Raw genomic sequence first — 12,604 nt, forward strand, 5'->3', positions numbered from 1 at the left:
TCCAACAGGATCAATGAATGGCATATTCAACCCTACGTAGAGAATAAATGGCATACACCTATAACAAAGATAAGTAGCTCTGCAAAACTGTACTAAGAGCAAAAGAGACAGACAGGAAACTGCACATTGGGATTGGTTTCACTTCTAGGAATCTCAGCCCCCATGAAAAAAATGGATCCATGTTCTGAGAGTGTGTGTATTTCAGCAGAAAAGCAACAGACGGATATGCATTGTGGGTGAATGGATATTACACAAACAAAAGATTCTTATAGTGGGTCTTTGTGTAATGTTAACTATTAGAAAGATTAAAGACGTGTGAAACCATAAACTTAACATGGACAGAATTCCCTCCATTTGTACTGTGTATACAGATCTGTACAAAAGGATAGAGGGAAGAAAAAACGGATCATGGGACACTAATGGAGAGAATCACATTTACCTTTGGAACCTCTCGTCTGATGCAGCCCCTCCCCCAACACTTACAATATGCAGCAACCATTGGGGATGGTAGTTACCGGTTGGATTCCAGGTGGAATCTTGGTGTGTTCCACCAGGATTGTTGTGGCTGGTGGATCCAAGGTAACTGGGTAGAATTCTGTGGGTGGATCAGTGTCATGGAGGCGGTACCGCCCTCTATGGAGCTTGGCTTAAGTCTCTTTTTCAGGAATCTGTGTAAGTTCGAGATACTCGTGCTGCGCAATGGCCTGAGTTCACGGGTCAGTTTCCAGAAACTGAAAGGGCATACAGTGGAAGATCTGCCTGTCATCAGCTTACAGGTGAGGCTCCGAGGTACTTTCAGACTTGCCCTGTCCTTTAGAATTTGACTTTATAGGAGACATGAAGGAAGCTGGCAGAGAAGCTGGCTGCATGGATTGGGGTGAGATGCAAACACATTGATGAGAGTTGTTCTGCTACAATGGAGAATACTGGCATGGAGACTTCTGTTGAGAATACCAGGCTCGAAAGGCATTCATGAGACATATTGAACCTCGCTGATACTGGCAGAAACATATGGAGTGTCAACGTGCACTTGAGAAAGTCACTCAATTCTCTGCTCCAAGAACGGGTCCAAGATTACTGACGTCTAAAAGAGAAGAGATGGCAGAGATGATAAAAGTGCTCATGTTCTTGGAAGAGGTCGTGAGAATCCACACGTCCCAAGGGGCATTTATACACCACTCAGATGACCAAGCACAAGGCACAGGTAAGCCTTTTCCCAGGGTTGGCCCTTGGTATCAATCACTTGCTCTTCCCTCCCCTCCCCTCATGTATCCATTTCAAAGAATCAGCACTTGAGTTGCAATGAAGCCAGTAGGAGCTGAGCAAGCCCCTCCTAGTATCAGAGTTCCTCCTCCTTCACATTCTGTGCACAACAGTGAACTCCTCCTTTGTCAACTACTCTCGTCTAAAATAGATTGGTATTGAATTCTTCGCTCACAACTTGAAATGATGATCTTCCCCTAGATTCAGCAAATGCTGGGCTTATGTCTACTTTGGTGTGAAGGGAGTTTTGTAAGTGAGTGAATTTTTTGCCTGAATTTGGATGTTTATTTATCCTAATTATTTCAAAACAGTATTTGTAACTATTATAATTCAGTTTTGAAATGAAGTGTAATTGTTGGGATAGATATGTAGTGACACTTTTTTTGTGGACCATCTTTTCCCTTTTGTCAAGTCCCAGGAGCAGGATATAATGTGATTGCTGTATTTTTTGGGTTAAATTGCTTTTCTCAACATAATTAGTCGATTAAACATTCTCATCTTTGATAGACGAGCACATGATTCTCAATAGCCTAGCAAAGCTGCGGCAGTGTTCTCATATCTGTAATATCTCTAAGTGCTATTGAAACCAAGCCTATGTAAAAATACATTGTTTGGGTTTCTTTGTGGTTTCCTAAATAATAATTTTTCCCGTTGAATCGCCAACATTGACCAGTATGTGTCATTATTAGGAAAGGGCACCACATGCACAATGGAAACCTATGGTTGTGGTTGTTAATGGTTCTAAGAATTATTTCATTGTTTCTGTTAGCGCTGGAGGCACGAAGAGAAAACTGTTGACCTGCCTCCTTCTTGACTTTTGGCTGCTAATTTATATTTTCTGTGCATTTTTCTTATTTGGAAATTTCAAGCTGGTACCTAAATTTGGCAACACTGTCTTATAGTTAGATTTAGTATGTTTCTAAAACTGTCTTTATTTTGATACATTTCCCATGTATGTAATTCAATTCTGTTTATTATTTGAAAGTCTGCAACTGAGGTATGAACACATTGTCAGACCTGGAGTTTTCGGACACATCCTCCCACAATTGATATACAGAAAAATAGCTAAACAAGAATCAAGTGTCTGTGAGTTATGACTAAATTGTGTTAATTTATCCATGCCAAACTGTCAGAGTACCAGTGCAAACTTCGCTCACTCTCTCCCATGTATACAGCAAGATAAACATACACTCTCCCAGCCCTTGGCTCAGGAACCCTGCTGAAAAATGCCCAAACATCTCTTACTTCAAAAGTCAGAAAATTCTCACATAACCTGGAAAGAGTAGAAGGCAAATTAGAGAATGGAAATCAGTGCAGGACCTGACCTTTGGTGAGGGAGCAGTAAAGAGGAAACTGTGTTTTACTGGAATGCACACTCTAAAATGGACAGGTCATTTGAGATGGAAGACAATGTGCTGAGGGTTAAAAGAGTGCATAGTGGACGTTTGGTTGACATATCTGAAAGCAATAATCACAAAATTTCTCTGCAATTCATTCCCAGACCAATACTCCACCTGTTAATTTTGAGCTAGGAGTGCCTGTGGAATCTGTGTGTTAGGGCTGTGGCTGATGTCACAAATTTATTCCCAGGGGTTTGGAGATTGTTTTGGGCTGTGGTTGGTACTATCTAGAGAACAGATCTGCCTGGGTCCTCTCTTAATATTAAATCTGCTGGCATATGTGTTGTGAATTAGCTTAGTAACCCAGGGCCTTAGTCACAGTCTTTCCACATCCACGGTATAATTGCTCATTTTCTCCATAAAGGAGAAATGGGTCTCATTCAGAGCCATCTTCATCTAGTTTCTAGAATCCAGGGCAATTTATTGTTGAAATCAGATTCTATAGCCCAAGGATCTGCAACTTTCATAGGCAGGATTGAAATTTCTTATTGTCCAAAGCAGAGGTTTTTGAAATGCCTCATGCTTGCCTTTGAGTTCCAATGCCTTATTGCAAGAGTTCTTGGAGCAGAGATCTGCAGAACAATAGGTGAATTTGAAGCCTTTCCATCAGCCTTGACTACCACATGCTAATGCAACAATAGTTGTGGTGCTGACCCAGTACTACACTAAGGACCCAACTGTGGCACTGCATGCTTCAACAGGTTCTAATGTGTGACATCATTAGATTTGTTTCCACTTTTGTTTTTGTTTGCAGAGAACCTGAGGGAACCCATTATAAAATTTTGACTTTTCCGTGGCAATAGTATGGACGAATGCACTTTCATGAGAGGGTATTGGAACCATTCCCTATCCACATATCCAGGCGGCAGCCCAGAAACCATTTGGAAGCCTCTATTCCAGCAAAAATTACTAGTCCCAGCACTGTCAGAGCTATAAGCATTTAACCAAAATGACACTCTGCTAACTTTACTAGAATAGGTTGTATTCACTACAACAAAAACCACACTAGCAATCATAGATATAACAGGCAACAGACACAGAAGGAATGCATGGCATCATTACATACCAAAAACAATCCTCACAGCATTAATACTAAATGTGCACAGAAATGATTTCACTTACAAAAGCTGTTCAAGTCTATAATAGATAACTGATAATCCTTAACCCATAGTGATAGAGAGATATAATAAAGTTAAAAGAACCATTCCAAATTTTCAAACGACAGGAGTCTCCTGAAAGAACATCCAATGTAATAGACCACCAAAATTTACTAGAACATGACTTGAAAAGGGAGGACATAAAAACACTGAAGGAAATCTTGAGTCTATGAATACAAATGCAGGCTAGTATAAATGGAAAGAGAAACACTTTAGATGAGCCAAATAGAATCAGAAAACTCAACGGTGAGAAGAGCTAAGCTAAAGACAGTCCAAATCGGACTAGATAATGCAGAGGAACAAATAAGTGACTTCGAAAGCAGGATAACCGCAATCACTCAGTCAGAACACGACATAGAAAAGCAAGTGAAAACCAATGTAAGCAATGCAACTGAAACCTGGGGTAAGAGAAAACATAACAGTCTATGACTCATAGGGATCCCACATGGAAAAGAAGAAAGACAAATGGTTTGAAAAGATATTTGAAGAAATCAGACTGAAATTTTCTTAAACCAAAGATAGAACCAGCAATCTCAACACAGGAAGCACAGAGGGTCCAAGCATAATGAACCCCAGTAGGCCTACAACAATATATATTCTAATTTAAATGGCCAAAGTTGATAATAAAGAAATGATTCTAAATGCACCAAAATAGAAACAAGTGCATTGCAAGAGAACTTTCTAATGTCTTCAGCTGATTTCTCAATAGATAGATTGGTAATTTTTTCTTCCCTCTTTCATTTTGTGTTGATCTCTATTCCAAGAACTGATGAAAGGCAGATTCCTTCAGTCTAAACAAGATGAGTTGGCAGAGATTCTAAAAGTGTTTAAGTTCTTGGAAGAGGTCATCAGAATCAACACATCTCAAGGGGCTTTTTCAGACAAAAAAAGAGACCTTGCACCAAGCCCTGTTTATACTTTTCCCAGGAGTGGGCCAATATATTAAGACTTGCTGTTCCTTCACACTAAACCAGCCATGCAGGTATACCCTCAGTCTGCTACTGCAGTTGAATTAGAGCCAGGTCCAATTTTACCAACACTGTAGGGAGAACCTGAGCCTGCTACTGCAAGAGACACAGCACTGTGTCCCATTTCACCAATCTTTCAAGGAGACCCTGAGCATATTCCTGCAGGAGACTCAGAGCCAAATCACATTTCACCAGCTGTGTAGGAAGACCCTCAAGCCTTCACTTGCAATGGATCCAGGAATGTGTCCAATTCCACTAGCCTTGTAGGGAGACCTTGAGCCTATTCCTGCAGGAGAACCAGATCTCTGTCATATTCCACCATCCCTCCAGGAAGATGCAGGGCCTCCTCCTGCAGGAGACTCAGGAATGGGTCCAATTTCACCAGTCCTGCAGGGAGTCTCTGAGCCAATTCCTGCAGGAGACCCAGGACTGAGTCCCATTCCATCAACCATGCACTAAGGCCTTGAAGTGGGTCCAATTCCACTAGCCTTGCTGGGTGACCCACAAGCCTGATCCTGCAGGAAAATTAGAGATATGTCATATTCCAGAAGCCCTGCAGGAAGACTGAAAACCTGCTCCTGCAGGGGACCCAGGAATAGGTCCAAATCCACCAGCCTTGCTGGGAGAGCACAAACCTGATCCTGCAGGTGATACAGAGCAAGGTACAATTCCAACAGCCCTGCAGGGATATCCTGAGGCCACTTCAGCAGGAAACACATGACTGGGTCACATTCCAATACCCCAGAAGGGAGACTGTAAGCCTGCTACTCCAGGAAACCCAGGACTTCGTCCCATTCCACCAAACCTGCAGTCAAACACTGAGACTGCATCTGCAGAAAACACAGATCGGGTCACATAACACCAGCCCTGTAGTGAGACTACAAACCTAATCCTGGGGGAGACCAAGCCCTTCACAGAGAACATGAGCCAGCTCCTGCAGAAGAACAAGAGTTGTGTGACATTCTACCAGCTCTGCAGGTAATCCCTAGGCTTGCTCCTGCAGGAGACAGACATCCCAGTCCAATTCCATCAGCCTTTCCAGGGAGAACCCCAGCTTCCTCCTGTAGAAGAGCCAGAACTAGATCTCATTCCACCAACCCTGCACAGAAACAGTGAGCTTGCTCCTGCAGGATACCCACAGCCAAGTCATATTCCACAAACCCTGCAGGGAGACACTGAGCCTGCAATTGCAAGATACCGAGGACTGGGACGAATTCCACCAGCTCTGCAGGGAATCCCTCACCTGCTCCCATAGGAGACTAAGAGCCATCAGTTCTGGTGGGGTCCCTAAGCCTGCATCTGCAAAAAATACTACAGAGTGGAATCACATTCCACCAGCCCTGCAAAGAGAACATAACCTGCTGCTGCAGGAGACACAGGACTAGGTCCCATTCCACCAACCTTGCAGGGATACCCTGAGCCTTGGACCAAGGAATGGGACAAATTCTGCTAACCTTCTAGGGAGACCATGAGCCTCTCCTGCAAGAGAACCAGAGATGGGTCATATTACAGTATTCTTCCAGGAAGACCCAAGGCCTGTTCCTGCAGGAAATGCAAGAACAGGCCCAATTCCTCCAGCCTGAAGGTAGAGTCCAAATCTGTTCTGGCAGGTGACCCAGAGATGGGTCCCATTCCATCAGCACTGCAGGGAGACTCTGAGCCTACTTCTACAGGAGACCCAGGAATGGGTCCCATTAAACCAACCCTGAAGGGAGACACAGAACCTACACTTGCAGGAACCACAGAGCCAGGTCACATTCCATCAGCCCTGTAGTGACCCCTGAGCTGGGTCCAATTACACTATCCTTGCAAGGAGACCCTGTGCCTATTCCTGAAGCAGAACAAGTGATGTGGTCATGTTCCAACAGCCCTGCAGGAAGACCTGGAGCCTGCTTCTGCAGAAGACCCAGGACAGGGTCTGATTCCACCACCCCAGCAGGGAGAAATCTAGCCTGCTCCTGCAAGTGACCAAGGTCTGAGTCATATTCCACTAGCCCTGTAGGAAGAACATAAGACTGCTGTTACAGGAAACTCAGAGCCATGTGCCATTCCAGCAACACTGCAAGGAGAGTCTGAGCCTGCCCCTGAAGGAAACAGAAACCCAGTCACATTCCACAAGCCCTGCAGGGATACCTGAGCCTGCACATGCAGGAGACCCAGGCCTGGGGCCAATTCTACCAGCCCTGTGGAAAGACCCTGAATCAGCTCTGGCAGGAGACTAAGAGCCATGTCACATTCCACCAGCCCTACAGGTAATTTATCAGCCTGCTACTGCAGAAGACCAAGAGCCAGGTCATATTCCATGAGCAATGCAGGGAAACTTAGAACCTACACCTTCAAAAGACCCAAGAATTGGACCAATTCCAATGGCACTGCAGGGAGACCATGAGCCGTGTCCAATTCCACTAGCCCTGCAGGAAGGCCCCGAGCCTACTCCTGCAGGAGAACCTGAGATTGGTCATATTGCAACAGCTCTAAAATGACCCAGAGCCTGCTCCTCCAGGAGACCCAGGACTATGTCCCATCCACCAGCCCTGCAGGGAAACCCTGAGACTGTTCCTTCAGGAGAACCACAACTGGCTCACATTTCACCAGCAATGCAGGGAGACTTAGAGCCTGCACCTTCAAGACACCCAAGAATTGGACCAATTCCAACAGCACTGCAGGGAGACCATTAGCCAGGTCCAATTCCACTAGCCCTGCATAGAGACCCCGAGCATGCTCCTGTAGGAGAGCCAGCACTGGGTCTAATTCCACAAGGCTTGCAGGGAGAAACTCTGCATGTTTCTGCAGGAGACCAACAGCTGAGTCACATTTCACCAGCCCTGAAAGAAGAACCCAATCCTGCACCTGCAAGGGACATAGGACTGGAACAAAATTGACTAGCCCTGTAGAGGGACCCTGAGCCTGCTTCTGCAAGAGAATCAGAGATGGGTCATATTCCATCAACCCAGCAGGGACAGTCTGAGCCTGCTCCTGCAGGTGATACAGAGTAGGGTGAAATTGCAAAACCTTGCAGGGACACCATGAATCTGCTGCTGCAGGAGAAAAAGGATGGGGTCTCATTCCACAAGCCTTACAAGGAGACCCTGAGCCTGGTCTTGCATGAGATCCTGAGCTGGATCTGCATGAGACACAGGACTGGGTGCCATTCTACCAACCCTGCAGGGGAACCCGAACCTGCACTTGCAAAAAACAGAACCATGTCACATCCCACCAGCTCTGCAGGGAGACTGTAAGACTAGCCCTACAGGAGACCTAGAGACAGGTTACTTTACCAGTCCTGCAGGGAGACCCTGAGCCTGATCTTGTAGCTCCTCCTGCACCTACACACACACTTCTATGAGACCCAGAGCCAATTCAGGCATCACCACCCCTACGGGCTGAAATGCCTCTGCAAACACCAACACTGTCATCTAATTCTCAGAATCAACCCACTCCCAGACCCAAACTTTACTTCCCTTCTCCTGGCATCATTTTTGTTTGTTTTTTTCTGTAATTTCCTTGTTTTCTTTCATGTCATTTAGAGTATCTTCTATTTTTATGTTTTAAGTTTACAATAATAAAATTTAGATGTTTTTCCATTTTAAATTGTGCAATTCAGGAGCATTAAGTGCATTCACAATGCTGTGTAACCATCATCACTGTCTAGTTTCAGACTTTCTTTCCTCATAATAAAACCCTGTATCCAAAGCACACATTCTCTTTTCTCCCTCCCCTAGCCCCTGAAAAGCCCTAATCCTATTTCTTTCTGTGTGTCTTTCCCTACCCTGGATGTTCCCTATCAGTGAAATCATACAAAAGGTGGCTGTTTGTGTCTGCTCTCATATTTTAACAAGGGACTGGTGTTTTTTTTTTTTTTTTTTTACTTGAAGTAGCATTTTGGTTATTTGAATGGGAAACCCAGGTGGATTAAACATGAGATGTACAAAATGAAAATTTTTAGTAACTATGTGCATAATCTCGAGATAGGCACTGCTATTCTATGTGTGAAACCAGAGCCAGAAGTGAGATGCTTAGCTCTTCCTGTGGCAAAACATAACCTACAAAATAAAAAATAATAATATTCAAAAGCCATGAAAGACAAACCACAACCTGGAAAAATCATTTTTCATAACCTAAAGTCAGAGAAAGGTTTCACATCCCTGTGGTCCAAAAACTTCTTGAAACACTGTGTTCTAAACAGAAACAGAACAAACACATGCAATTCCAACAAGAGGCAATGCAGGTGGCCAGTGTATATTAGAGGTGCTTGACCTCTCAAGTGAGGATGCACACAGATGTACACACTTTGGAGACAGCATTGGTCACCATCACACTGGCAGGACTTTAGCCTGGTGACAACCAGCTCTAGTGACAACATGAGGAGGCAGAGGCCACAGTAGATCCCCTGGAGGGAAGAGTGAGCAGGCACTCCTCTCTGGGAGAACAGTATGCAGGATGAATTACAGTTCCACAAGTTCACCCCTTTCCGAGTAGTGCTGATGCTTAGTGTTGATCATACTAAAATTCTTGCACAATTTTTCAAAGACGTCTTTTCAAGGATGTTCATCACAGTTCTTGTTTAACTAGTAGGAGATTGGAAGCAACACTAATGTTCATGGAGAGGGGGTGGGATTCATCAGTTCTGGTTCACATGGAGGAATGATTGTTGTGCAGCTGGAAAAATGAGTGCTAGGTCTTTACTTGATGTCAAGGAAGCCCTCAGTTTGGATGCTTGTTAATCCATCATCTACATCCCAGATGCCATCTATGACCACATATGTGTCAAATCATCATAGATGTAAATGAATCTTGTGGTGTGTGAGAGACAGAGGCAGAGAGAATAAGAGAGATAGAGACTGAGAGATGTTCACCAAGCCATTCATGACGGTCACTTCTGGGGGTGGGATTTGCAAATCTCTGCACTTTTACTTTAGGCAACATTTCAAGTGTTCATAATGTATCTATATTGCTTTACTAATTCTAAGGTATTTAAAGCATATGTTACTTGAGATTCATTCATATTGAATCCACAGCCTAAAGTTTATTATTTTTATTTTAAAGTATTTGTTACAAGTACAATCAGCATTTATGAGAGTAAAATGATAAATTCTAAAGAATTAAGAATCAGATAAAGAACAAAACATTTTTGGTGACTCAGACACAGGCCAGCTAGTTGGCAGCAAATGGCAGGGTGGGACAGGTTTCTCTAGAAGGTTGTGTATGTTCTGAATCAGCATCCAATAGAGGCAAGGAAAAATTACAAGACATGTACGCTGGAAACTACAACACCTTGTTGAGAGTAATTAAAAAAGACCTAGCCCTATTTTAAAATTTGAAGGAGCCAAAGTGACAGAGTAGACAGACTCACAGCTTGACCTCTCCCACAAATACACAAAGAATTACATCTACAAAAACATTGAATTGCACAGAAGCCTCCTGAACTCTTGGAGAGAGTCTCTCATTTTGAAATACAGGAAGATTCTCACAAAATATGGTAAAGAATAAAAAGAAGAAAGACAAATTCAGTGCAGGACTGATCCTGCAGGGAAAATGTAGCATAGGAAGAAAGGCACCCTCACACTGGGACACAACCTCTCTAGCTGGGAGATCAGCTAGGAAAGAAGCAGAGCTTCCAAGGTTTGGAGGAGACAGTGGCAACTGCATGGCAGGCAGAACTGGGGAACTGACACAGAAGGTCCCTATGATGACTAGCACTAGACATGAACTAGCAGGGATGAGCCAGGACTGGCTACTGGAGTCAGTGAAGAGCCCAGGCAGAGGGCTGGGTCACACTGCAGAGAGGAAGCATCAGGAAACTAGAGGGCAGTGTGAGCTCTGGCTGTGTGTGTGTGTGTGTGTGGAAAAGAACAGACTGAAACTCTCATAAAAAAGCACCAATGTTGGTATAATGGGGGAGGAATGATGCACGGCTGTGCCAAAGTCACTTTCTCCACTTGGCTCCATTGTTGGTGTGTTCTCATGAGAAGAGAAATGGGGCTTGGTCATAGCCAACACTGCTGCACAAAGGCAGAGCTGAATGTTGAATCCATATCCTGTGCCATTGCAACTTCACAGGTGGGGCTGAGATTTGTTTACAGCCCCAGGCAGAGAGGGTGGATTTGCTCTCTCTGGTCACTTTGTGGATCCACACCTCTGGGACTTACAGGCAGTGAGTGCAGTTCTGACTCAAGAAGGGTGGCCAGTGAGAGTATTTACAACAGGGTGGTGTATGGTTCCATATGTGGATGCGGGATTGGGGTTTGAGCTGAACCTGTAGTGGACCACAAATGCATGTGTGTGACTACACACTTGCTAAGGCAGGTCCAAGGGACTGACACTGCTGGATCTGCACTGATGTTTCCTGGGGCTCAGAACCTGAGGGGCACCAGAGTAGGTGGCTGACATTCCCATAGCTAAGGCAGGGATAAAGCCAACATCAACAAATAGTACTTTGTAAGTCTGCATAACAAGTGACAGACAACACCACAGAGGGAACTCCCAAGTGGACATCTGCCTATTTTTCTTCACAAATGAAGTGCTCCCACACTGCCTACTACACACCACAGCTCAGAAACGGGTCTAGAAGAAATACATAGAGCCAGAGAAATATAAGTAAATAAAGAAGCCGAGGAACCACTTTCAATTAAAAGAACAAGAGAAATCCCCTGAAAGAACAATCAGTAAAATAGACTGATAGTCTACTAGACTTCAAAAAGGGAATGAACAACACACTGAAAGAACTAAAAGAGACTATCAATAGAGACAGAAAACTTTGAAAAGAAAATTTAAACTATAAAGAAGAGCTAGTTAAAAATAGAAAATTCAACTACAGGCAATCAAAAGCAGACTAGATAATGCAGAGGAATGAATAAATGACTTAGGAGACAAGATAAAAGAAATAACCCAATACAGCAGACAGAAAAGCCAATAAAAACCAATTAAAGCAAGATAATATAAAGTGCGCCAGCCTATGCATAATAGTGGGTCCCAGAAGGAGAAGAAAGAGAAAAGGGGATTGAAAAAATAGTTAAAGAAATCATGACTGAAAACTTTCCAAACCTTAAGAAGGAAAGAATTATCCAAGTACAGGAGGCACAGAGGGTCCCAAACAAGAAGAAACCAAACAGACCTACACCAAGACATATTATAATTGAAATGGTTAAAGTTAAAGATAAAGAAAATATTCTAAAGGCAGTGAGAGAAAAACAAAATGTTAGTTACAAGGGAGCCCAATAAGCATTCAGCAGATTTCTCTACATAAAAACTTCTGGCCAGAAGGGAGTGGCAAGATATATTCAAAGTCCTGAATGAGAAAAGGCTGCAAACTAGGATATTCTATCTAGAAAGACTCTCATTTAGAACAGAAAGAGAGAAAAAGAATTTCACAGACAAGCAAAACTAAAAGAATTCAGCAGTACTAAATCTATGCTAAAAAAATTTGAAAGTTCTAATCTAAATAAAACATAAACAGGAAGCTATAGAAGTTAGGAAACCATAATTGGAAATGCAATAAATACAGTGAATTGCAAGGGAAAACATGAAGATATAAATAAGTCAGTAAGTCAATAAAGAAAGCAAGAAAGAAAGAGAGAATAGCAAAATCATAAAAGGTGAAAGAGGAGAGCAAGAGAATATAGATTTTGTTCCCTTTCTTTTTTTTTTCTTCTTCTTTCTTTTTGTCTTCTTTCTTTTTAGGATGCACTTGAGCCTACATGACTATCAACTAAAACCAAACAGATGAAGTTAGGGGTTACCATACTTGAAAGACAAGATAACCACAAATCAGAAGTATATAAAGAGTCATAAAACCCAAAAAGAATCCAAGCTTATA

At 43.1% G+C, this 12,604-nt stretch overlaps 1 long non-coding RNA gene across 1 annotated transcript in view; it reads right to left on the reverse strand.

The window, feature by feature from the left end:
• Positions 1–200: 200 nt before the first annotated feature.
• The window catches only part of LOC141577182 (uncharacterized), a 29,347-nt gene continuing 16,943 nt past the window's right edge, over positions 201–12,604 (reverse strand). Inside the window, exon 4 of the long non-coding RNA XR_012505881.1 lies at positions 201–1,084. This is a non-coding gene — a long non-coding RNA (uncharacterized LOC141577182). The remainder of the gene's footprint in view (positions 1,085–12,604) is intronic.

The sequence above is a fragment of the Camelus bactrianus genome, chromosome 3 (genome assembly GCF_048773025.1).
Source record: "Camelus bactrianus isolate YW-2024 breed Bactrian camel chromosome 3, ASM4877302v1, whole genome shotgun sequence".
In the NCBI taxonomy this organism is placed as follows: domain Eukaryota; kingdom Metazoa; phylum Chordata; class Mammalia; order Artiodactyla; family Camelidae; genus Camelus; species Camelus bactrianus.